General features: G+C 43.0%; 2 long non-coding RNA genes across 2 annotated transcripts in view; one reads left to right on the plus strand and one right to left on the minus strand.

The window, feature by feature from the left end:
• The window catches only part of LOC102451561 (uncharacterized), a 45,258-nt gene that overhangs the window by 7,504 nt on the left and 10,049 nt on the right, over positions 1-27,705 (plus strand). Inside the window, exon 2 of the long non-coding RNA XR_016347957.1 lies at positions 22,444-22,633. This is a non-coding gene — a long non-coding RNA (uncharacterized LOC102451561). The remainder of the gene's footprint in view (positions 1-22,443; positions 22,634-27,705) is intronic.
• LOC142820902 (uncharacterized) lies at positions 21,091-26,891 on the minus strand. Its single transcript, XR_016347958.1, has 2 exons — positions 26,258-26,891; positions 21,091-24,400 (listed from the first exon to the last, which is right to left on the minus strand). It is a non-coding gene; the product is annotated as an uncharacterized LOC142820902 (long non-coding RNA).

Raw genomic sequence — 27,705 nt, forward strand, 5'->3', positions numbered from 1 at the left:
ATGTGTCAGGATGGGTATATGTAGGTCTTCCTGCCGCCATCACATGTGCACACATAAACATACGTGTCTATGGAACAGATTATGGAGAAATTTGTGTGAAATTTTACTACTTAGACTTTTTCTCTCCGTAAACTCCGTAGTAGCTATATGTGGAGCTTCCACCCCCATTTTAATTTTGTACATAGCATTTATCATGATGATATCTAACCTCCATATTCCAAGAATCTGTTATCTTCCACATTTTCCTCCAAGCTCTTGATAGTCCCTTGGGAGGTTCAATCTTTAAAACAGTGGGAGTGGGTAAGTGTTTATAGAAGTTGTCGTGGCCTGGCCACTACCAGTAATAGCTTCAGCAATCGTTTACAGCCTGTTTACTCAGCTTGCAGCTGTGCATGGCACCTGTTGTCATCCTGTAAAGGTGATTTGCTTTTGGCTTGCTGCATAGACACTTCCGTGTACAGAAATGCATGTATTTTTCTATGCGATGACAGCACGGCTGTTTCCTTAGGGGAAGGGGAGCCAAGGCCCCCCAACACTTGCTGCTGACTTCAAAGTCCTCAGTTCTTCTTCAGTTCTTTGGCTACCAGTGCTTCAGCCTTGGCTGCTTGGTTCCAAGGCCAGCAAAGAAGTCAGAAGAGTCAAAAACAAATCATGTTCAAAGCAATTTGAGGGAGGAGGTTACCATGGAGATGGAAAGTCAAGTACAGTATTTTTTCACGCACTAGAAGGTAGTGGTTTTCAGTTCTCAAACAAGCCTGAAGGATTTTCCTGTGTTCTTGAGGACTTTACTCAGGTTTCTTCCTCCTGTGCAGTGTTTCCAAACCTGTATGGCATATGTTGCTGACAATTTGTTTGAGCTCACTTACTGTCACCTAATAAGTAATGTCATCGAATCATAAGGTACATCTGTGCACTCAGTTGCAGCCTGCAGCAGGAATGACAGGTTTGGGCTTGCTCTGCTGTGCTAAAAATAGCTGTGTAGACATTGCAGGTCAGGCTGGAGAGTTGGGTTCTAATGCCCACCCCCCTCCCTAAGCTTCAGAGCCCATGGTCCAGTCTGAGCTGCAATGTCTACACAGCTATTTTTAGCATAACAGTACAAGCCTGAGTCTGCCAACCATAGCTCTGAGAGCCCTTGCATGTACCCAGGGAGTTGAAGGCCAGAAGGGACCATCACGTCATCTAGTCTGACACCCTCTATATCACAAACGCCTTTGTATCCCCAGGCCCACCCAGCACCTGCACACTAAACCTAACAACTGAAATTAGACCAAAGTACCACAGCTCACAGGAGACTAGACTGTCATGTACCACAAGCAGAGACTGCTGCAGTGGCAGGGAAGTGCATAAGTGACAGATACCCAGAGGAAGGTGAATAGACAGACCCCAAGCGTCACTGCCAACCTGACCAGCCAAGCACCTGAGAGAAATGCTCAGTGCCACCTTTGAGCCTTCGCCCACCCTGTCCTATATCCCATCAGCACTCCTGATCAGAAGGAGATTTAAAAAAAAAAAAAAACCAGAACACAGTGGAAGAAGGGAGGGAATTCCCTTCCTGACCTCTGCATTTGGACATCTGAAACCTGGAAGCATGTGCTTTTAGGAACATAAGACATGAATTGGAAGTGTGCTGCACGGCAGTTGAACCCTAGCCCTTTATCACAAGCAGCCCTGTCATACAGTTGCATTCCTGAAGTTGTCTTGGTCTCTCTCCAGCACTTAATTGTGCCATTTGTCCCATTACTATTGGGAGGCTACTTCAGAACATCACCCCTCTGATCATTAGAAACCTTCTAATATCCAGCCTGAATTTATTCATGGCCAGTTCAATGTTCCGTCTAATTTTTTCTATCCATGTGTGAAATAAATTTTGTTATATACACAAGGCATGTGCAGATGTGCTGCATCCATGGAAACACGTGCCAATGGCTGTGGGTGCTCTGCTAATCAACTGGGCAGCATTTGAATCTTTCCTGGGAGGCTGCCCAAGCACTCAGCTTACAGGGAACACTGAGCCAGTTTATTCTTTGTTCTTGTATTAGCATTATCCCTTAGCTTGAATAGCTCTTTACCCTCCTAGATGTTTACTGCCTTATATATTTCTAGAGAGCAATTGGATCTTCTCTTGGCCTTCTTTCTGCTTAACTAAGCAAGTCAAGCTCTTCCATGCTCATCTCATAATATAGGTGCTCCTCTCTCCCGATCATTCTAGCAGCTCTTCTTTGCACCTGTACCCCATTTAGATTCTTTTTGAACAAGGATGACCAGAATTTTACACAATATTCAAAATGAGGTCTCACCAGTGCCTTGTACAGTGGGTTTAATTCTTGAAAATGCCTCGTCAGATGCATCCTAGGATCACATTTGCCTTTTTTCACACATACATCACATTGGTGGCTAATAGTTACCCTGTGATCAACCTACATACCCAGGTCTCTCTCTCTTGTTGCTTTTACCTTATGATCTCCCAGGATATATTTTTATTGTTAGATGGTAAGGGCGTCACCTTGCATTTAGTATTACTGAATCTCATCACATTTCTGTCACATCAGTCTTTAAATACACCAAGATCTTCCTGTATAATATATCAGTCCTCCTTTATATTAACAGTATCTCCCAACAGTGTATCTTGTGCAGATTTCATTAATGCATGCCTACTTTTTTTGTGCTAAGGTCATTAATGAAGAGAATGAATAAGAGTGATGCCAAGACAGATCATTGCAGCGCTCCACTGGTAACCTCTCTCCATTCTGATAAATCATCTTTCAGCACAACTAGCTGCTAAGAATCAGCGGGGTAGCCGTGTTAGGCTGAATCTGCAAAAGCAGCGAGGAGTCCTGTGGCACCTTATAGATTAACCGAAGTGTTGGAGCATAAGCTTTCGTGGGCAAAGACCCACTTCATACACGCATCTGACGAAGTGAGTCTTTGCCCACAAAAGCTTATCCTCCAACACTTCGGTTAGTCTTTAAGGTGCCACAGGACTCCTCGCCGCTTTAAGTTGCTGCTAGTTACTTATCCACTTTAATCCCTGTACTGATCCCCATCTTCCCTACGTTAACTAATACTTTTTTGTATATTACTATGGGAAATGCTTTACTGAAGTCCCAGTATATTAGATCTACTGTCCTTCCTTTATATAAAAAATAAGGTATTTTTTCAAAGAATGAAATCACTTTGCATTACACTCCTTTACCGTGTACCTTTTGTACCTTTTGTGCCCTGTAGTCATTTGGCAATGGCTAAGAAACCAATATGTGCATGACTGTCATTTTAGAGGAAGCCACTGTGAATGCTACTGGCCTGTAATTCATGTATTCATCCCCTAAATGTTGACAGATTACTCCAACTCCTGCACCATGGTAAAGAGAACTAACTGTTTCTGCAGATTGAGTAACTTTCAGAAGAAAGCACTGTTCCTTATGTTCTAAGGTTTATTACGTTAGTGCTCTGAAGATGTGTGTCTTTAAAGCATGACTCATTGTTTCTTTTGCAACACTGCCCTTTCTTATCTATTTCCAGTTCTTACAGTAGTCTTTCCTCTCCATACAAACCAGCATGATGCTTTCACAATGCATTGGCCGTTAAAGTTAAACCTACCACATAATGTGGGTTTTGTGCTCTTTAAAAACATAAGTGTACAAGGATAACCAGTTTCCAGGGTTCGCTGTATCGGACTAAAATTAATATGAACTCTGGTGTAGCAGGGTATAAAACTTCTCTCCAATGTGTTTATACAGTATTGTAAAGTCACACAGCACTTTGTAACCTGGATTGTCATGTTCTATGCTGAGTTTACAATATAAATAAAACAAGACAAATGTGTATGTAACAGTGTCTAAATCCAGACTACAGTGAATCATATAGGTCACTTTATCATGGTATATTCCTAGAAATTAGGCCAGTGCTTTTGAAAATCCCACTCTTACTACTTACAGTTTTCCTGCAGCTTCAAACCATCATTTTTCTAGGTTCTTGGATAAATACAGGGCATCTCCACTATAAGTCGCCCCAATATACATCTGTTCCGCACTAAAGTCGATGACACTTGTAGGAACTGATGCGATGTAAGTCCTCCCGTTCCCTGCTCTTCAGTCATGCGCAAAAAAACAAACAAACAAAAAAACCCACAAATGGAAGTCAGCCGCAGGAAAAAAAAATCCTGCATTTAAGTTGTTTTGCTGTAAGTCCAAGTTTTTTTGGAATGTATCTTAGAGTTACAGCGAGGACAGCCTGTATAATAGATTATAAACTATATATGATTTCCATGGTTGGTCTTCAACAGATACTTCATCCCATAGGGTCACTTCCTTTTTGCAACAACAGCTCCGCTTCAGACAGATAATAATACTAATAGTCAGTGCCTTTTAACAGCCCCAATATGAGATAACAGCAAACTTCCAGGGATCTGATTTGAAGCTTTTCTGAGAATGGAGGGAGAGTGAGCGACCAGTTACGTGTTGCTGGTTTATTAAGGACACTCCATTCTCACAATGGGCCACTGAAGAAATTCATCCTACTGGTAAGTCTTTCCAGTGGATGCCTCAGAAAGAACATGGGCAGTGCGTCTGCAAAGCATGTAAGGACGTGAGACCATGGACCCCATTTTGGGCCCACGGGCTGTGGGGTTGGTTTGGGACAGAAGACAAAAAAGACATGAGACATCACCATTTTCTCTCATTCCCTGTTCCAATTTTCTGGGCAGTGGATTTACAATTAAAAGGAGTATTTTGAACAATAGACTGAGGGCCTACTAATCTTTTGGAAAAACAATGAATGATCCTGTAGCACCTTAAGGTACATCTACACAGGTAGGCAAAAGTCGAATTAAGCTATGCAACTTCAGCTACATCAATTGTGTAGCTTAAGTTGAAATAGCTTAATTTGGTTTTTGGTGTTGTCTACACAGCAGGAAGTTGAAGGAAGGACACTCTTCCTTCAATTTCCCTCACTCCTCATGACATAAGGGTTACCATGAGTTGGAGTAAGAAGTCCTCCAGCTCGATATTATTTTGAAATAAAGGTTTGTAGTGTAGACATGCACTATGTTATTTTGGAATAACATCAGTTATTCCGAAATAACATTGGTGTGTAGACGTACCTCTAGAGACTAACAAAAATATAGATAGTATCATGAGCGTCAAAGGAATGGAGCACGGGATACAGATGTACAAAGTTACCAGAGAGACTTTTTCAAGCCAAGAGTCTGTTCCATCACTGCTGTGATCCTGAACTGTGAACATTAAAAATCACTTGTACGTATAAGATTCTTTAACCATTCAATAATCCTCTTTTTGTTTTTATTAATAAATCTTTACTTAGTTTACTAAGGCTTGACTGACCGCATGATGTGTGGCAAAGGTCTGAGATATATATTGACCTAGGGATAAGTGCTGGATTCTTTGGGATTGCTAAAACCTCCGATATGGGTTTTTCAGTAGCCGCTCATTATATTAGACCAGTTTGTCTGGATGGAACCAAGGGGCCTGTGTTTGTCTTCTTGGTAACCCGTGTGTTTTAGGGATGAGAATGGCTGACTGGTTACGGTTAACTGGCGGCCCAGCTGGGCTGGAGCAGCTCCCCGCCCATCCCTAACTGTGCTATTACAGAAGCTCTTTTGTTACTGTTTTGGTGAATCTAATTATAGATTAGCCATCAGTTCAGGGGAATTGTCTGCCCTGTTTCTTGCAGTCTGACCTGACAGTGCGGTGCACTTTCATAGAAATGGGTCATGGAGGCATTTATTAGGAAAAGTGGCAGGGGGGTGGGGTAGTTACAACACTGGTGGCTCTTTGTTTAACAATGGAAAAGGAAAACCATTCTGGGAAACACGTAACTCTCATTGGTTAACCCTAATTAAATACCCTAATTAAAGACAAAGACTTTAGTCTCTCAATAACTTTTGTGTTGGGGACATGAACATCTGACTGTCATATTTTTACTTGCGATGCCCCATTGACGTCTCCAGGCTCCCCTCATCCCAGTGCTCCACCAAAACTCTTGGGTTTATTATTGATTACTGTTTATAGAGGGAGATGCTAAGTGATAGAAGACACTTTCCAACACAAGCTTCCTGTTTATAGGCTTGGTTTTGCCACAGAACTAATGCATTTTTCTACTGCTCTGCCATCGTGAGGGGCTTAAAGTTGGGTGTAAGTCATATCTGGATCGTCTTTAGGCCTCCTTTATACTAGCAAGGTTAAAGGGACCTTACTAGCATTGAGAATTGGGCCCATGGCCTGTGCTCTATCCAAGCTCAGCCACCCATCTTATCAGGATGCAATGCACAGTGGTGGTGCCCTGGATATTTTAGTTCATAATGTAATAGGACATTTGGGTGGGATTTTCAAAGGACCCTATTAGGTGCCCATATCCTGTGGAAATTCAGACCACATCCTAAAATTAAATACTTCATAATCTTTCCTGAGCTATCTCACGTACATTCCATGGCTTACAGAGGACCAAGTACAATATTTATACGAAGAATTAATGATAATAAAATCCATCAAAGATTTAAGTCTGATTAGCATGTTTCTATAGCTTTGCTTTGTACCTTGGCAAGACAGGAAACCCTGAGGTATGCGATGAAGGAAGCAGATCCTAAGGGCAACAAACTAGGACAATTGGAAGGGCAGCAGGACAAACCTCAGTTGGCAAGCGGCCATGCTGCCTCTCTGAAAGGTCCAGAAAACACTATGTATAGCTGCTCATCAGGGCTTTGGCTGGTTACTGACTGACGTCTCTGCTCCAGTCCTGCCAGCTCCTTTTAGGATATTACTTCTTTTCTGATGCCATGAAGTATATTTCAGTAACATGTTTGAGGGGGAAAGAGATGGAGGGGAAGGGGCCAGAAGAGATCAGCTACTCTCCCAGGGAAGGGGAAACGGTGAAATCTAGTTAGAGGGGGGCGTGCTGACTGTGGTTAGAGCTGAAGACACATAACTGCTGGCTTGGTGCACTGCAGTGTACCAGCTCTTCTACTGGCTCACTGTGTGGTGTTGGGGAAGCCATTTTGCTTGTCTTTTTCCATCAGATTTCCAGAAAAGTTGTTAGAAGTGCATTTATTTGATAGAGGGGTGATGAGAGTTACGTATGATTGTGTAGATATTTGTTGGGTGGGGTGTGAACCTTGAATGAAATCTGCTACTGAAGTGAAAGGGATCATTATGACACAGAAAAGTTGTATCGGAGGTTCATTTTCTGTAACGCTCTGCTTTACTGTGAGTTGAGCGCTAGGGTTCTTAAGCTGGTATGTGTATTTGCACCAATAGTGATATCTACCAATATGAACATTTTCATTGCTGCAAAGTGTAAAGTAACAGCATTCTGGTACAGCAGGGTTGGGGAACCAAAGGCCCAGGGGCCAGATGTGGCCTCTGCCTTGCCTGGATCCAGCCCCCGAGGCTCCGGGGCCCTCAGCATAGGGGAGCCCTCGCTGGTGCTCCATCCCCCCCTGTGGAGCACACAAAATCTACTAACCTGGGCTCTCCTAGGCTCTGGTGTGCAAGGGGAAAGTGGGGAATGGCTTTCTCCTTCTCAGTTGGGGGCCATGTCAGTGAGGGTTTCTGTAGGGTTTTTTTTTTTTTTTTTGCTTCTCACTTGTATGTGGCCCCCATCTGATTTTTCTGTTGGTCTGCAGCCCCAAACTCAAAAAAGGTCCCCCACCCCTGGTGTACAGGAAACCCTTGCCATTCACGGTGGATGCATTCCTGGCACCACCGTGAATGGCGAAATTTGTGAATACTGGGAGCCATGGTCCCCAGGTCCCACGGTGAGCTCCTTGCGGCTCCTGGCCCCTGCCTTCCCTGGGCCAGGACAGGAGACCCCTGTGAATACGCATTCCATGAATAGTGAATAGCAATTCCATGAATCATAAGAATCTTCGATAATGGCAGCTACAACATATAGGAATTTGAGTCTCTGCTGCAGAGCAGAGAGTCTGTTAAATACACTTGTATAGTGAAGTCAGTATGTAGCAGGAGTTCATTAATACTGAAGTGGAATGAAAATCTTGTGTTTGTGCATCACTCAAATTACAACTTTGGCTACAGTGCAGTGGAGATTGTCAGATTTAAACTTCATTTACCACAAACCAATGACATTTATTCATCTATGTTATTAATAATATCTTAGATTATTAAAATGAAAAGAATTTTAAAAATCCAGTTACCTTTTCAATATCTGTTTATTTTTTGCATTTTGGGGGTTGGATTATGGGAATGAACTAACTTGCTTTTTGCTTTTGATTTATAGTTTGCTTTCTGGTCCTTAATGCTGAGATTTTTGTGGTGGAAATACAGCAGAGGAAAATGTTTGCCTTTTAACTTGTTTTGGTGGAATTAGAAAATTAAATCCTGTAAAATCTTTTTAAGGATTTAGGTTTAGCAAAAGCTAAGGGTTTTGTTTATTTACAAAACCTTAAATGTTGGGCTCATGAGTTGACAGTGTCCCTTGAATCTCTTCCTAAAGTAAACTGTTTCAAGCTAGTCTAGCAATTTGTTTTGCACTTGTCAACATGATGTCAGTTCACCTTTCTTCCACAGTAAGGAATCAGATCACTTCCATCTAGGTGGAGGGTCACTATACACATAACTTGCTGACTAGTATCATGTAATTTTTGTATTAGCTGCTTGATAAAACAGCATCACATGAAGCGAATACTTGGAAATGCAGTGTGGAAGGATCCTGCTTTGTATTAAAATAATGAGAGGCTGTTTCCAGGTGTGTTCTTCTAAACACTGTTCCACAACAAAATTGCATGAGCCAGAAGAACTATGACCTTCTTCTCATCCATTTTCTAACTGTTGCTGAAGCTAGCGTGCATGTATTAGTGTCCCATTTCCTGTGGCACACCTTTCTCTGGTTGCCAAGTAACTAATCATATTCCTGAGAGCTAGTATTGTGTATGAACTGTAATGGCATTTTGATTTCTTCCTCTTCGCTCTCACCCCAACTCCATCTTTTCTTAATTTAAATTAGAAAGGAAAATGCCCCGAATAAGATCCACGAAAGAATATAACTCTGGTGGGCATGTTTAAAAAGATGCAAGTATTGCCAGGTGGTAGAATTCCAAGTACAAACAGGAACAAACTGTGCGTAGTCACTACCAGTTTATTGTGCAGTGCTGTTGTTAATTCAGTGTACAGGCAGTCCCCAGGTTACATGGATCCGACTTACATCGGATCCCTACTTACAAACGGGGTGAGGCCCCGCACTAGCTGCTTCCCCCCAGCAGACTAGGGAGACGTGAAGCAAGTGCCCCCCCAGCAGACCAGGGAGACGTGGAGCGGTTTTTCTCAGCAGACACCTCAGCTTGAGAATAAAGGACTGAGGGAAGTGAGGTGTGGGAGAATAAAACTGAGCTCTGGAGAAATGTTTGGCTAGCTTCCCCTACAATATGTACTAGTTCCGACTTACATACAAATTCAACTTAAGAACAAACCTACAGTCCCTATCTTGTACGTAACCCAGGGACTGCCTGTATGTTGATTGCATAGAGAAACTAGGCCTTCAGTCAGCCCAGATCATTGTCACATAAAACACAGCATCTCACGTCATTTTATGCACACCTGAGACAATAATGAAGAGAGCGCTGCCCAACATAAATCCCTCAGTCCGCACTCAACACGTCATTTGTAGATTTACTTCCTGAAACTTAATAAATAGAAACCATTGTGTGCAACAGTCTGAAGAATGGAGTCTGAATAAATTAACCTACCAAAAGAATACAAAAAAAGAGATCCTGCCACTGCTGTCCGACCTATTATCACTTACTGATGTGCCCAAAATCTTAATTTCTTATGTAGCCTCCATTTTTTGGAGTGGTCATGTACTGAATATTGAAGAGTGAGGCTGTGTAAAGCATAAGCCTGCTTTTTCAGAGGCTGGTTGTCACAATTGCATGTGTATGCTGTGGCAGTGTGTTGAGATCTGTATGTGTGCAATGTCTTTACACTGAGGCCTGTGTATGTATGAACTGACATCTGAGCACAGAGACCCAAAGCTCAGGAATCCCTGAAAAATAGTAGAGCTAGAGTCTGCCAAAGAAATCCATGTTCCTCCTGATTGGTAAAAGTCTGTGAAGAAAAACTAGGCCCGTTACTAATGGAAATAATCAGTGCCTCCTTCAGAGAAGCATAATTATCCAACCCTGTGAAAAACAGAATAGTTTACCCAGTTCCCAAGAAGCTGCCACATGCCCTGAAGATCTCTCAACCTACTGTGCTATCTCCATCCTCCCATCCTTAAGCAAAATCATTGTGATTGTATCCAACATGTGACATCAGCAACATTCCTGGATTCCTCACAATAAGCACTCTATATGCACAAGGATAACTGTAGTGCAGGGGTGAGGAACTTTTTTTCAGTCAGGGGCTGTTGACCCACAGAAAAATCAGTTGGGGGCCAAACACAAGTAAAATACTAAAAACAAAACCCTCCCCAGCTCCCATATGAAAAGCAAAAAAATCCTCACCTGTCAGCCAGATCAAATTAAGCTCCCCACCCTTCACTCTAGAAGCATTAAAACAGGGGTGGGCACTAAAAAAATGGCAGCCTACCAGGCCATGACTGCTATATTTACCTGAGCCTACACAGATATCAGGTGATTACAGTTCTCATTGGCTGCAGATCGCTGTTCACAGCCAATTGGAGCGGTGGGAAGTAGCACGGACAGGGACATCGTTTCCCGCTGCTCCCGTTGGTCGTGAATGGCAATCCGCAGCCAATGAGAGCTGCAGTTGCCTGATACCTGCAGACACGCAGGTAAATGTAGAGGATGGAGCCTGCCAGGAATTAACTCTGAAGACCAGATCCAGCTCATGGACCAGAATTTGCCCACCCCTGCATTAAAGTTTTTTCATGGTCATGGACACAGGTAAGCTCTCCAGGCTCAGACTATTGGGCCTCTCTGCAGCCTTTGACATAGCAGACCACAAAGGAAGTGTTAACTTGTTGATGTGATGGAGCAGGAGCAGATGGCCCAGCACTATAGTGGCTCCAATTATTCTCTCCTCCACTCTGAAGGAATCTCCTCACCTGCGAAATTCACAGGGATCCAGACTTGTCTGCTTCTCTTCAATATCTGTGAAACAACTGGAAAAGATAGTCAGACATTCTGGAGGGAGAGCCACTCCAGCCTGGCTCGATTGGAGTAGTCCCTGCCCACGGGGATCCTGGCTAACCGGTTAAACTTAACGGTTAACTAGTTAACTTTTTTAATGGGATTTTAACCGTCCTACTCTGCTGGATAAATCAAATAAAGCTCACACAATTGTTTATTGTATGGAAAAAATGTGTTATCTGTGGAGGATATTCTTAAAGGTGAACTGCGAAGGAATATCAGTGCCATTTGCTTGTTCTTTTATGTGTGTGGTTTAGGTCTCACGAGTGTGCGCCCCCTGTCCCAGAGCATTTTTTCTTTCTTTTTTTACGCTGGCAGAAATATTGGGTTCTGAATTGGTGTAATTCCAGACAGATCTCTGTGTAGGACCTGGATGTCAACTTTTCATCAGTCTGAAATGTGATCTGCATCTCTCCAGGCAGTAAATGGGACAAAGGGATGCTGAGTCATGCTTGCTGTGAGACTGAGCTTGTTTAGAAACAAATCATAAACATAGTTGGCAGAAATGTTGGCAAATGATCTAAAAGCATTTTTCAGTTTGTTTTGAAATACAGATTTTTTTTCATTTTCTGAATTTTCAAAGTTTAAAACATTTTTTTCTTGTAGAAAAAGGAAAAGATTGACATAACTAAATTGACAAATAGAGAAACAAACAAAAAAATTTGAATCATGACAGAGAGGCTAATTTTTTTCTTTTGTAAAACATTGTCAAATTTTTGAGATGAGAAAAGTTTTAAAACAAACTGAAGTGCATTTGTAATAGAGTCTATCATGTCACCAAACCAGCAGCTACAGATTTAAAAAACAAACAAACAAAAGGCTAAAAAAGGATCCAGATAGAAACTTGAATGTGCATATTCTTCTTCGTGAACAGAGTCATCCTGATCCAGAACGTAAAGGATTCATATTTGCTAAGTTATTACAGTGTCATCTGTTAAGTAGGATTGAGGAACAAAGTCCCCTTCTTGTTTTTTCGTGGTCTCAGCCACGGACTCTGGGGAATCATTCTAGGGATTGCCATATTGAGCCTGTATGGTATAGTGCAGTGTTTGTCAACCTTTGTGAAATAAGGGACCAGCTTGCTGCCTTCCTGAACCAAATCAGGAAGATCTTAGGGACTGGTGCCAATCCACAGACCAGTCGTTGATAGGGTTGCCAGATGGTTTAATCAAAAATACCAAACATCCCCCCCCAAAAAAAAACCCCACCAAATTTTCTGAAATTCTGTTCAGAAGAGAAAGGGGGGAGACCAAAAACAAAAGCAAAAAAAAAAAAAAAACCCCAGCATGGCTCCTTTAAGGAATGCTTTTGAGGCTTTTTGGCCCTAACAGGCTGCTGGAGGCTCTCTGCCATCTTGTCTCCCTGCTCCGAGCCAGACATCTCCCCTGCGGAACCAAGTAAGCACCTGGGATTTTTGCCTCCTAGACATTTTAGGTGTCCGGTATTTTCTGGTTTTTTTTACTGGCCAGAAAGCAAAAATACTGGACTGTCCAGGTCAATACCGGACACCTGGCAACCCTAATTGTTGAGAAGCATTGGTCAAGTGATCAGTGTAATAGTTCTCATTTCCAGAGAGAGAGAGAGAGCCCCCAAATTAGCTCGTTGCCAATGTCACTTGCCTATGATTCAGCACAGGGACTCCCATATGCCTGGTGAGTGCCCTAATCATCCAGATATTTGGCTGTTCTCAGGTGGCGGGGTGTGTGGGTCTCTTTTCAAATGATCTAATTGATCCCATGAAGAACTGAAAATAAATATTTAGACTTCAGAATTTTTCAGAGAACTGAATTATTGTTTTCTAACCTATCCTAAATATAAATAATCTGTTATATATTTGAGAGAGTTTGTCCGTTTGCTTTTCTGTTTGTTCAAGAAGTCTTCCTAAACATTAAGAACTAGGACCTTCAAATTTGGAATACACCTTCCTCTTATCATTATCTTAAAGCAGTATAAGGGTTTGATTGTGCCAGGAAAATGGGATATACCTGGAATGGGATTATTTCTCATAAAGCCATACAGAAAAGAGACAGAATCACCAGGTAGATGAAAAGGACTGGCTGGGGGTGACCCCCCCCCCCATCCAGGACTGTCCCAGGCATCCTTTAGGGAGGGCATGATTTGAACAGAGACTTGTTGGCTGTTCCCAGGGCTGGCCCATGCTCCTGGGCGCAGGGAGCATGCGTGGGCCCGCCCGTGGAGTGCAGGCCCACCCCCTGGGGCGCATGGCACATGTCCTGCCCAGCCTGGCCTGGCCTGGCCAGCGCTGCTGGCATGTGCGCCGGGCCGTGCAGGGCCCCGCAGCCATGGGGGGAAGGGCACTGCTGGTCGGTGCCGCGGGGATGTGGGTGGGCCAGCGCTGCGAGAACCGGGCGCACGGCTCCTGATGGCAGCTGTAAGGGACGCCGCGCGCCCCTTACACCTGCCATCAGGTGCCCCTCATCGGTTGGCTCCCTGAGCAGCTGCCTGGCTCGCCCATGCCTGTTCCCCTTCATTAGGGAGCGAAAGGAACAGTTTGCTGCGTTCCTCACTCTGGCTGAGGAGCACAGGGGGCAGACAAGCTGTGCACTTTGTTCTCACTCCCTGACAGGAACAGGAAGGGGAAGAGCAAGTAACCCTGATACGAATTTTCCTTTTATTAAAAAAAAATTAATTGAGTTAAGGACCCAAGCAATTCTGGGTAAATATGGGTATGTCTACACTACCCTCCTAGTCCAAACTAGGAGGGTAATGTAGGCATACCGCACTTGCAAATGAAGCCCGGGATTTGAATTTCCCGGGCTTCATTTGCATAAGCGGGGAGCCGCCATTTTTAAATCCCCGCTGGTTCGAACCCCGTGTAGCTGTGCTACACGGGGCTCGAACTAGGTAGTTCGGAATAGGAACCTAGTCCGAACTACCTAGTTCAAGCCCCGTGTAGCCGCGCTACACGGGGTTCGAACCAGCGGGGATTTAAAAATGGCGGCTCCCCGCTTATGCAAATGAAGCCCGGGAAATTCAAATCCCGGGCTTCATTTGCAAGTGCGGTATGCCTACATTACCCTCCTAGTTCGGACTAGGAGGGTAGTGTAGACATACTCTATGCTAGTAAATAAAATAACATTGCTTAAAATAAGACTGTGCTTAAAACTAAAAAAGATTTTCTCAGCCATTTGACCTGTCCCTCCTTCCAGCGCTGTTGTCCTCATTATACATCTTTTCATAAGTTGTGAAAGATTTGACCAGGCAAGTGAACTGTTAAGCTATATAGGATGGATTTAAATATGTGTGTGTGTATATATTTTATTTTATATATAAGAATAAATTTATAGATCTTATTCTAAGGCCCTATAAAATGTAATAGAGAATGGGATTTTTCTGGAGCCTTTTAGAACCATGACTTTTATATAGCAGAGTTCAAATTCTCTATTAAAGTCTATAGAATGGTTCAAAAAACTGAACAGGAAGATGATTTTTCAGAGGGCTAGCAGCCAAAAAACCCACTAATCTGAAATTTACTTTTCAGTTGGGTTTATTTTATATCTTTTTATGTTTCAGTATGAGGGAAAGATGGATTTGAAAGCCTTGTTATTGAATCAAGAGAATGCTGTACATTCAGATCGGAATTTGTATGGTATGTAAAGGCAGCTGGATCAAGGGAAGTATGTGGTTGTTCTGTTTAGTTCAGCTAGAGGACTGCATGTTCCCAGAGTTATGCAACACGAATGAGACTGTAGAGGCCACGCCTTTCCTCTGCCACAATGGGTTGATAATCCCACCCTATCCATTCACAGGCTTTCATCTAAGGATGTGAAACAGGAAACCTTGAAAAAGTAGAAGCATGGCTGTAATTGGGATCAATCTATTTTTAGCATGTTAGCAAGCTGCCTGGTGCATTGTCCATATCCCAGATGAGGTGTTTCTCTAAGTCTGTCTAGCTTGATTCTGTGTCTGCAGATGTACCAGTGTTATGATTGCCTTGTCCTTTAAAGTTTGTTTTTTATGTGAGAATTGGCTTTATACGTGTGAAATAGGAATCCTACTTCACACAAGAATATAGAACTTTTCTGTTTTGGGAAAGCTGCTTGGCTGTTACCAAATTAGTTTAAAACTAGTAGAACTTTTCCAGTGTAGATCGGGCTGAGGGTAACATTTATAACTTGCAGGAACATGTGCTATTAACACAATATAGCACCAAGGTAGATTAATTTCTTTAGCTACATAAGGAAACCTGGGGCCTGATCTCCTCCCCCCGCATCATTCTCCGATTCCCATTGACTTTAATTATATGTGTTGAATCTCTTAGCACTTGAGAAAATGAGGCTTGAAGGGTTTATTGTGGTTGAAGGGGCCAGCTTGATATGAAATATCCATTAATACATGGTTAATAAGTCTTAACCATATTATAGACATGAGTAGCTAGTAGACTGCTAATGGATTTTTCAGTTCATTGGCAATTATAGAATGGAGTGGTGGAATTGATTTCAGGTTGCACCAATAATTAATTTTTTTTAATTTTCAGGAAATTGAAAAACTTTCATTTTGAGCATTCTTAACATTAAAAAAAATAAAAATTTGAAATGCTTTGAACTGAAAAATGGAAATACTGTACTTCAGTTTTGGGAGGGAATTTTTAAAATAATTCTGTGAAATCAGCAGGCGCTTATGAAACGGTTTAGGTGTTGCCAAATTTGCAGTTTTTTCCTGAAAAAAGTTTTGATTAAAAATACTTTCCCTGCACTAGTTTTAAGCAAATAAAACTTTATAGGTGGTTATAAACTCTGGAGATAAGCAACCTATTGAGCTTTTGGTCTTGCAAACAATTGATTAGCCATATATTAAAACATTAATTATCTATGTATTTAACCCTTTATAAAGTATTTCTAAATGTAACCTTAATATAAAATGTGACCAGGAGAAAGTTAGCAGACAGGAGGCAATAGAAACTAAAAGGGATTGAATATAGATAAGGACTTGCTAGTCCTGAGTTGGTTGTTTGGTTTATTTTATTTTCTGTTAATACTTTGTTGTTTGCAGGTATTTTTAGAGGTCCTTTCATGAGCTTGTCAAAGGCAGAGGGTTTAGGCAGAGAGTGTCGGACTAGATTATGAAGGGCTGTGAGGTTGGGTTCTTATTCACATTGAATGTTATTTGGGATCCACTGCAAGCAAGTCTACCAGAGCTCTGCTTATGCAGGAAAAGATCTGTTTCTCTCCACTGGGAGGCTTAAGGAGGGCTGGGGCTCCCTTCCTGGGCATGGGAGGGGCAGGTCTAGTCATGCCCCTCCCTTCATCGGTGCTAGGGCTGCCAGATGGTTTCACAAAAAATACTGAACCCTCTCCCAAAAAAATGCCCGGAAAAAATTCTGTTGAGCAAAGCAAAGCAAAGCAAAAAAAAAAAAAAAAAAAGCCTGCAGGAAAAGTTGTTGAGTCCCCCTCCCTCTGCCCCTTCTTCTCCCCGCCAAAAAAAAAAAAAAAAAGGACCAGGGCTGAAATACAGTCACGGTCCCTTTAATTCCCATTTTAGATGTCTGGTGTTTTCTGAATTTTTTCAACCCAACTTGGTGCTGCAACAGTGAGTTGAGATACAGCTGGTCAAATAATGGTGTTTCCTTCCCTGGAAAATGTAGAGAAGTCAAATTAATTTTTGTCTACATCTTCTATGGAAAATTTTGATTTGGAGCAGAAATCCAAAAAACCAGCATGTTTTGGTTTGGTAATATGCCACTGTGCCTCATGGGTGCGTAAAGTTGGAATACCTCAAGCAGCTATTCTCCTTTATGGGCCATGCTTGCTGGTGGGACTACATCTCCCATAATACACAGTAGTCTTCCCTTATGGGGGGTGGAGAGGGAGGCAGGGCATAATGGAACTCTCTGGCTGTGGGGCATCATCGGAGATGTAGTCCAGTTATGACTTGAGGCACTCAAACTACAGCTCTCATTGAGGCACTGCAGCAGTATTTTCAAATAGACATATTTTGGTTTTCAGGCCTTTAGTTTTTCAACAAAATATCACCATTTCCCACAGAAAACAGTCATTTTTTTGTTCTGTTAAAAACCTAGTCTTCCAGCTCCCTTCAGCTTCTCTTCAGGGCTTGGAGGAGAGTCAGTTCTTAAACAGAAGGGAGGTGCAGACTGTGTAGCAGGGAATATGGGGGTCAGTGTCTCTTCAGCCCCTTGCTCTCTGTCAGTGGAAGAGAGGGGACAGGTCACCATGCCTCCATAGGTGAGGAATGTTCATAGCTGGGAGAGGAGGTCCCATCTCTGAGCAGTACGAATGGGCTGGGTATACCTGGAATAGACATCTCCCTGTGGAGAACTATTATGCCCTCAGGGGCAGGAACAGTGGAGGTGGGAGTCTCATAGTGAGAGGAGAGTCTGTCAGAGCTTCCGTACTTTTGTAGGGGAAAGCAGGCTCCCTCGCCAGCACACCCTGCTGCCTCACCATAGAGTACAGCCCACTGGCATACACATGCTGTCTGCCATGTGTATGCCAGTGACTCATGAAACTGCCAAGTGCTGACTGCAGAGAATGGCTATTTCTGTGTTTTCACTGCAACCCCGCTACCCCTAACTGTGCTGTCAGTGCACTCAATTGTGCAGAACACCCTGGTGGGCTCTATTCTTAGTTGCTAATTGAAGTAATTCTGTTTGTCTCAGCACTGTGGGCTCCTTAGATTTGGAAGTTAGACAGCCTCCCTGAACAGGAGGGGATGCTATTTCCTCTCATTCTCTCATGGACTGTGAAACGGTCCTGGGTACCCCTAGGGCCACACATGCCAACCTCTTGGCAGGGCTCCCTTTGCTGGCTGCTGCAGAGTACAAACTGCGGCCAGGTGCAAAGTGGAACGGTGAACAGGGCTATTATTCTGAGATGCGAAGTGTCCTTGGACCCACCAGCTCGGGAGGTGGGGCTCTTCCCTGAAGAGATCTGCATGTTAATGCATCACCATCTCTTTGAAACAGAAGGAAAGAGAGAATGTTGTTTTCCATTTGTGTTTCTCAGAGTTAATAGAGTAAATTGTAGCACTGTTTTCTATAAGTGAGGGCCAAAGTTTAACCTCTGGGATCTGGTCTTCTAGCTGGAAACTATAGCAGATTCTCTGCTTCTTGGGGTCTTTAAACCATCGTTTGAGGACTTCCATATCTGAGATATAGGTGAGAGGATTATTCTAGCAGTGGGTGGGTGAGATTCTGTGGCCTGCATTGTGCAGGGGGTCGGACTAGATGATCATAATAGTCCCTTCTGACCTTAAAGTCTATGAGATCTTTATGACTCAGGCCCAGATAGGAATGTATAAAACACACAGAGCAGAGCATATGTGGTATTGGAGCCGGCAAGATTTTGTGATTGCAGTAAGTTGTGCACTCACAATCAGGTGCATGGAATCAAGATTTTTAAGGGTATTTACAAGTGTGTGTGTTTGGGGATTTTTTAACATTTGTGTACACGACTGTTCTTCCTGGTGTTAGTCATGATTATGATCAGAAATAAATACTGTGAGCATAACTGAGAACAATGTTTGTGCCTTCAGCTGGGGATGACAGAGTGATGGATATCGTTACAGCTTCTGACTTGTCTTAATCTGAGAGGAAATGGAAACCTTACATGAACTAGTTTTCCTGACATTCCCATGCCAAAATAGTTTTGGTAAGATTAAATTCTCAGTCAATCTAAACCTAAGTCTTAGATATTAGCCCATTACTAGTCACTGCGTTTGAAAAAAGTTGCAGGTAACTTTCCAGTTGGAGGAGGCTACCATCCCCATGGATAAAATACAATATACAGGCAGTCCCCGGGTTACGTACAAGATAGGGACGGTAGGTTTGTTCTTAAGTTGAATTTGTATGTAAGTCGGAACTGGTACATATTGTAGGGGAAACTCTAGCCAAACCTTTCTCCAGAGCTCAGTTTTATTCTCCCACACCTCACTTTCCTCAGTCCTTTATTCTCAAGCTGAGGTGTCTGCTGAGAAAAGCCGCTCCGCGTCTCCCTGGTCTGCTGGGGTGGGGAGGGGGGCGCTAGTTTCGCGTCTCCCTGGTCTGCTGGGGGGAAGCAGCTACTGCGGGGATGCCTCACCCCGTTTGTAAGTAGGGATCCGATGTAAGTCGGATCCATGTAACCCGGGGACTGCCTGTAATGTAGTTCATTGTACATGCTTCCCTGTCGACTATAATGTGTGCTCAAGTACATACCCACCCGTGTTTTGGAATAGCACATTTTTAGTGGTCATCTCTATGCTTCAGCGGTCATAACTGTAGTGTCTTAAGACACTATGTGGGTGTGTGTAATTTCCCATCAGTTCATCAGTTTCCTTTAAAAGCCACAGTCTTCTGGCAGCTTGTGTTTGAAGGGGAGAAAAAGCTCACTTTACTGTATTAGGTTGTTTATAGTTTTTTTTTTTTTTAAAGGAAGGCAGGTTGAAATCTAAATGATACATTTCAATTGTTGTGACCTGAACTGATTTTTTATTTTCAGTTTGTGAAAATCTGAGAGTCTGACTTTTCATCCTGATTCAGGATTGGAACATTTTTTGAACTCGCAAAATTTTTCATACAATAGAAAACTGTTCCCCACAGTTTTCTTTTTGTATCTTCCTCTGTAGCAACTGCTACTGGCCATTGTCAAAGATAGGATACGGAACTAGAGCAATGATGGGTTTGATATCATTTGGCCATGACTATGTAGCCCTAAATTGGCACATTTTAATGGTGCTCATGTTGACAAAGCACTTGAGCAGAAGAGCTATCCTAGTCCTAAGCTTTATTATTAAGTTGCGCATTTTTTCCCGTTCTCTTTAGATCTCCGGTTTCTTCAGTTTACAACCAACTGTTCCCCAAGGCACCAAGCTGTAATATCATTGACACGAAGTTGAGGTCATGAGGTTATACATACTTAACAGCTGCAACTCTCCATTCACTCTTGGGCAGGAATTCATCTGCCACGGCTCAGGTCTTTGAATTATTTGATCTTGGGCTTTTAAACAAGACTTACCCTGATTTTAATAATTGTTGTTTCCTGTACTTGAGAGGTACAGTGCCAGCAATGTTCAATATTTGATTATTTTAAAATGAAAGATCTCTCCACATAGAGACACAAATAAAAGAAAGCCATCCTCTCTCCCCACCCCAAATAAACCCTAAAAAATGCATCCAAGTCCTGCTTTCCCCCAAGTCCCCATATTTTAAATCCTCTCGCACTGACAATATAGCTCTTTTTTCTGCTGCTACCCTGCTTTTTTACTAGCTTTGTTCAATACAGTATCTAGCCCAATGAGATCTGTATTTTGGTAGGGACCTCTAAGCATTACTGTAGAACAAAGAGTAATTATGAAAGCTTTGGGACAGGGACTTTTGTTCTTTTATGTATCTGTGTGGTACGTGGCATGCTACTGGCGCTATGATAAATAAGCAGGATGCAGAGCGAGTGGAAAAATCAGCATCTAACCTTAGAGAGTTAGGGTATGTCTAGACTACATGCCTCTGTCGCCAGAGGCATGTAGATTAGGCTACCAGACATAGTAAAATGAAGCGGCGATTTAAATAATTGCCGCTTCATTTAAATTTACATGACTGCCGCGCTGAGCCGACAAACAGCTGATCAGCTGTTTGTCGGCTCAGCGCGGCAGCCATGTAAATTTAAATGAAGCAGCGATTATTTAAATCGCCGCTTCATTTTCCTATGTCTGGTAGCCTAATCTACATGCCTCTGGCGACAGAGGCATGTAGTCTAGACGTACCCTTAGTGTGGTTCATGAGATATATATGGGTAGGTGAAACCAGCCTAGCAAGCTATGCGAGGTTTTTATCTGTGTAACATGTATACTGCTAACAATCATGTCTGTATGACAGTGTCTCCTTGGTGTGGCTGGTTCATGCACCTGTAATACCAGCTGCTGCCTTTCATCTCCTTTAGCTCAACAGGTAGAAACCTGGGCCTTTGGTAGTGAATTCCTTAGACTCAATCCCCATAGGTGACTATGCCTCTGTCTACAGTTGCAGACATGTTTCATTGCATCCAGTTGATGGAACAGGACCTTGCTTGGTCACTACAAAGATCGGGATGATCAGTTTTTCTTGACAGCAGTTCCAATACCCCACCTTTGTTTCTTGTATTGACTTCTGGCTGTTCGGTAATCTGGAGGGGCTATACTCCTCACCCCAAGTCACTCTCTTTTCCCCAGTACGAGATGGTTCCTGTGACTTGCATCTTTTGGCAGAGTTTTATTTCATAAATTGGGAGCTTGCAATTATTCTTGTTCATGTCTGTGTGCAACAGGTGTCGCTTTCAGTGTAGTACAGAGGAATCCCAAAATAGCTCGCACTGTGAAGGAAAAAATACTGGTTATTTCAGCCTCAGTTGTACTGAAAACCCAAAGCTTATAGCCCGTTCTGAAATCTGGTATGAATTTGGCAGGTGTACCGATTTTGTTGGGTTTTCCTTTATTTATTTTTTACCATACGATGCCCTTTTCCCCCCACATAGATTATTTCATATGCTGTTGTCTTTTCATTAGTCTCCACACAGGTGTCTTGTTGCTCAAATGCTATACCGTCCTTTGTTCATCCTCTGGGTTTCCCTAGTTCTTGAAGATAAATCATCTGAGAGCCCAACTTTCTTTGCTGAACATTGGATCTATCTGTGGCTCGCTAGGGTTAACCTTCAGTCTGCAGCCTGGGGAGCTGTGTCCAAGCCCCCTGGAATGGTTTGTTTTCCTGACCTATGCAGGGTTCTGCTGATGTTTTTAGCTATTAGGAAGATTCTTGGCTTGTGACTAGTACTGCTGGCGATCCAGACAATGGTGTCATGAGCCTGAAAATCTTCTGGTACAAACCTTCATTTTATCAAGTTAATACATTTAATACATTTTCTAAATCTGTGCAGATGGAAAGGAAAGAGCTTATGATTTTCCAATGCTTATGGTAACCCAGACTTACGTAGTTTGTCTCTCTGTCTCCCTCAAGAGGCTAGGTGTTTTGCTGTTATAACACACAGAGGTTGACGGATTTGTTACAGCCTTTGGGCTAATGCAGCTGGGTGTTTTAGCTCAGGCAGTTGAGGCTCATGCTTTCAGATCCAGAGGTCCAAGGTCTCATCCCTGCTTTCACAAACCCATGCAGGGATATCCAGTTACCTCCCCATTTTACAAATGGTTACACACGCACTTTACTCGGGTGGATAGTTCTTTTGAAGTCCCATTGTGCATAAAGTTAAACATATGCATGAACATATGTGGGCTCTGGGCCTAACTGTGTTATGTCAAACATTGTCTCCTATCCCTGAAAGAGTTAATCAAACAACATTAATATGCCATTGGAATTTTCTTGTTTTTTTTTCTTTTAGGAAAGGGAGAGGATTTACCTTGGTATAAAAAGAAAAACCACAACAGAGTTGGCCGTGATGTCAGTTGCACTTGTTCAAGATCTGATTTACTGGCTACCGACCTCAAAAGAGTTAACCGAGTAGGTGTGACTAAGCAGCAGAGAAAAAGATGCAAGCATGAGAGTTTTGGAACCAAAGCAAAGAAACTGAGGTGAGGAAAAAAGGGGGAAAAAGGAAAAGGTGCAGAGTCCAGCAGTGACGGACTTTCTTGATTTGACTGGCCCTGGCATTGTTGGCATCAGCTCTCCTGGGAAAGCTGCAGTTCCGCTGTTATAACACAGGGAGCAGCCTGGAGAATTTTGAGCTGCGTCACAGAGCTCTGAGAGAGAGAGTGAGTGTGAGAGAGAGAGAGAGAGAGCAAGCAAGCTCCCTCGATAGGTCTACTAGCAACAGCCCTGCTGCAGCAAGAGGGGGGAGAGAGAGAGGCAGCAAGAGAGAGAGACAGAAGTAATAACAACATCATGGACCGGGCTCCTGCAACTAGCCAGCTTAATTTTTAAAAAATTTATTTTGGCTTAATTAATATTGGAGGTTTCGCCCATTGACGATGCCGGAGACATGACGCGTTTAATCTCGCGGGAAGGGATGGTGGGCAGACATTGGAAGGGTTAACGGGAGGAAAATTCTGGAACATTCTATTCTGCGGCGCTGCACAGCGAGCAAGTGAAGGGCTAAGGACTGCGCAGCTGTTTAACGGGCAGAGGTCTTCGGCTCGGGGTCCGTCATTCCCACGTATGTACCCTTTGATTGGGTTTGGGTTCGAACTGCATCTCATTCTATTTATTTCCAGGTTCTTCCCCACTACTCCTAAGTCCAAACCCCGGAGTGGTTTTATTATTATTTTGGCTGGCTGTTACTGCACTGTTCTGCGTCAGAGCCGTTTTCTGAATGGAACGATGGCACAGGTGGTACTAATGTCACTCTTGCCTGTAGTGCTGTTATGCAGGTGGGGGTGGTGGTCGTGGGGGCAGATGACAACTTTGCAGAAGCTACCATTTTAATGTTTTGGGGTTTTTAAAATTTCTCCCTCCCATCTATTTGAAGGCTGGCACGTCGGCAAAGGCTCTGTGCGAGGATTAACAGACATTCTGCATTTTAAAGCTCGGAGGTTTGTCACTGCGTAGTTCAGAAAGTGGGAAATGGTGACGCAGTGATCCTTGCAGGGCATGTCGTCCAATTTATAAAAGCATCAGGGGGACAGGTACACAGTGCCTTTCAGAGGCTTCTAGACCAGCTGAAAGGGGTTAAGGATGAGTCGAGAAGGGAAGCTAGGGTGTAGGGATTAAATGTCATCATTTTGGCGTTGGAAAGTTGTTTACCTTGCTCTCTCCGTGTCTCCATGTTGGCAGTCTTCCAGCTCACATGTGATAGTCTTCCCTGTACTGCTGCATCATTAACTAAGTGGCTGAGCTTGCACACGATTGGCTGGGGAGGGTTCTGAGTCTAAACACTTGTTCCTATTGGTAGAAGGGGTGATGGCAGGTGAAAAGCTCTCCTGGATTGGCTGAGAGGAGGGTGTCAAATCTAAATGTTGATTTCACTTTCCTCAAAGCAGTTCTAAACATTTTGTGAGTTAAAATCAGCTGGGGTTTCTCTCTTATTTTTTAAGGCAGGCATTTGAAATATCTCTGTCTCTAATAGCGTCAGTTATACAAAGCAACAAAAAGCAAGGGGTGAAGGTGACAAACTCTCAGAGGTGGTCTGACATGTTATTTATGCAAATAACACAGCCAAAACAAGTATTTCATAGCTTGAGTTACTTCAGTGACAAGCGAGTTTCCTGTTGCTGTAAAATAAGCCACAGTGGTGTGTCAGTATTACAGGCCAGATGAAAGTGATAGATTTGTATGCATCTTTCTCTTCCTTCTAAGGATATTAAGTTCTTCTTATTGACCAACAGCAGAGGTCTGGGAGGGACCTGGAAGAGAGATTAAGGAGGCCAAGACAAATGAGATTTTTTTCATAACAATTTTCTGCTATCTTCTCACCTTCTCCCACCTCCCTGAAGTAATAATGAAGTTTTTGGTTCTACCCTGAAGTTGTATGGATGCTAGCGAACTACTAGAGCTTGGAACTCCTGGCTCAGGAAGCCATCCAGATTCTGCACAGGAGTAGTAATGTTCTTAATCATTCATCGGAGAAAGTAATCCTTTATCCTTTTTTCATGTGAAGTGACTTCGAGAATATGGGATTCTAAGCATATAACGTATCACTCACCAACAGCTAAAGAGCCTAGTATGGTGACTAAGCAACAGTCGCTGGGTTTACAACTAGGTTGAATATATTGCATTTTCTGTCTTTTATAGTGGTTTGTCTCCTGAAGTGCATCCTGATATTTTATAAACTGTAATGTAGCTACGTGCTTGCACACCCTTACAGGACTGATTTCATCGGGTCTTAAAAGGCACCTGCCTTGCACTCTTATCTCCTGCGCAATGTCTTGGGGCAGTAAAAAGGAAGGAGGAGACCATTTTCGAAGAGGGAGATGTGGTAGGAGACAAGAGGAGGGAAAATAACAAGCATGATGGGAGGGATAACAGATCTGGTACCCTTTTTCCCTCCTTGTGCCCAACTCTACCCCTTTCACCTCCCCCTCCTTGCCAAGGTTCATGGTGAATTTAAAATTCTCTTACTGCAGTTGCTGCTGCCCCTGCCGACTCGCTGATCCCTCACCCTGTGGATTTGGCTCCCTTGGAGTCTCCTTGCTTCCTGCAGTGCCAATTCCGCAGAGCAGTGGAACAGCAGCAACGGCAGTAACAATGGTGTTCTCTGCAGCAAGATGAACAGGCACAAATACGTATGTATATAGGCATGATACTGCGGTTGCATTTGTGCAAGGCAATAGCTGAGAGAATTCCGTGCAGCCGGCAGCGGGGTTAAGAGCTATTGCTTGGCAGACTGGTGGGTTAACTCCATTTTGCTAAATGTTGTGTTTATGGGTGCCCCTTGTATTTTTCACCTATCATTGCTGGGGGCTCTGTATTAACTTGCAGTGCACGGTGCCCAGAAATGGCATTTGCTATGCTGTTTGTGGACCCCTCATTGAGGACTGGATTTAGAGAAGGAGGTTCAGTTGGCAGCCTGACCACTCAACAAAGAGCAAATGTCTTTTCTGAGCATCCATATTCCAGCATGGAGAGCGGTTCATTTGTATTCCCTTTCTCATTTCCTAGCTGCTTACAGAGATGTTTGCATTCGTGACTCATTTTGTTGTCTTATATTAACCTTTAAGTTTAGCTGCTCTGCTAAACATGTTCATGTGGGAATTGAGGTTACCTGCCACAGCTAAATCTATGGGACTCAAAGGATCCTGTGAAATAAGGCAGTAACGGAGATGTGACATTTTTCTAGAGAGTAATGGGGAAAACTGACTCATTGAGATTGTATGGCTGGAGTTACTAACGTAAGTGTGTTAAAGTTATGAACGATCAGTTGGTCAAAAAGGATCAAATGGTTAAGCACTGACCAGGAGTAATGAATTTTTGTTTCTATTTCTGGCTTTGCCAGTTACTTGCTTGTGTGACCTTGGTCATGTTACTCAATCTCTTTGTGCCTTGGATTCCTCCTCTGTTAAATGGGATTTATCATACCTGCTTCACAGGGGTATAGTTAGGCTTTTCTCATTAATGAGCTGTATCGTTTAGTTTTTCTTCAAGCAAAACCCTTACTTTTTTCAATAGCAGTGTTCATTGTGCAAGGACTCACAGTTTGGGACCCTATTGTAAAACATGTTCTGACCATCCAATGGACGTCATTTCACATTTGAAAGCATTACCTTAATGTTTGTCTTGGACTCCCAGGCCAGAAGGCACCATCGTGATTGTCCAGTGTGATCTTCTATATAACAGAGGCCACAAAACTTCCTGTGGTGTTGTTTTTTTTTTTTGTTTTTTTTTTTGCAGAGCTCTGACTGAAGAGGTGGCCATGATTTCTTCCTGCACTTGTTTTGCTCTCGTGGTCGTGTTATATCTGTGACGCATTCTGTTTTGATGGTTATGAGGGGTTCTTTGCTTTGCGGAGTGGAATGGTGAGGGTTAGAACGCAGTTGTATAGAGAGGTACGTATAACATTGGTAGAAGAATGTGTAACCCTAACCAAAGCAGTAATGGTATCGGCATCTGTCATTTTCACCCATTGTAAGCAGCAAAGGAATCCAAATGGAGGCAACAGCACAGATAGCCATTTTGACGCTTGCTGAGTAGATTGCAAGCCTGCAGTGCTGCTGCTGTTAATTTCCATGTTGTATAAATACAGCATTGGTCTCTGTGTCAGAAGCTTTGCTGATGCTGTGAGAAGGTTAACTTCTTTCAGCAAATGTGTTTGTTGTTATTATTTGGAGAAATCTGGTAAAAACATACAAATGCTAGATTTTTGTCCTCTTCCCAACTCACTAGAAACCTCTCCCTTCTCCCCCCCCCCCCCCCCCTTCGCTGCCCCCAAACCACAGAGAAAACCAGATCTTGTCTTAGGGTTTTTTGAACTCTGTGCATAGTGTTCTCTTGTAGTTTTTATGGGTGTGGCTGGGAATTACCAGTCTTTAGTGCTGGGGGTTGGGACATATGCTGCATTGGTTAGCGATGGCTGATACTTATGCATGGAGATGTGCCTGATTACAGAATTTCTCTATAAAATGCCAAATCTGAGTTGCATTGATGCCCTGATTTATAGAGGGCAAAACATATTCTGTTGTTTCTCTTGACCTTTCTCCTCACTATGATTTTTGCTGGAAAAGGAAAAGAGGAGTGATATTTATGTTGGCTCATGGGATTGTTTTACTAGTATTAAGAAATGTTGAATGTTTATTGATACAACGATAGATCTTGGAGTAACGTGCTTATGCTCCGAGAGAAGTACCTTCTACAGCATGGTGGACCATCAGCCCACTCCTGCAAGTCATTCTGCTGTCTCACCATAGCCACTAACAGGTACCAGACCCAAATGTCTTTGAATGTTGATGATGATCAAGCTGTGAACCTGTCTAAGTTTTGCAAATGATCCCTGTTTTTATCCTGGGCCAAACCAAAACCCTAAATGTAAATAATGGGAAATATTTTGAAATCTAGATCTGAGTTTTGTGCACTGAGCTGATCCTCAGAGCTGGTAAAACCCCTTTTTTCCTGGACTGGTAGGTGAGAGGAAGGGAATTTTCAAACATAGACACCTAAGTTGCACCTGTGCAAAACATAAATTAAAAAACCCAGGCATATTTGCATGTCTGAGCTC

This window comes from Pelodiscus sinensis, chromosome 27, assembly GCF_052426305.1.
Source record: "Pelodiscus sinensis isolate ZL-2025 chromosome 27, ASM5242630v1, whole genome shotgun sequence".
Classification (NCBI taxonomy): Eukaryota; Metazoa; Chordata; order Testudines; family Trionychidae; genus Pelodiscus; species Pelodiscus sinensis.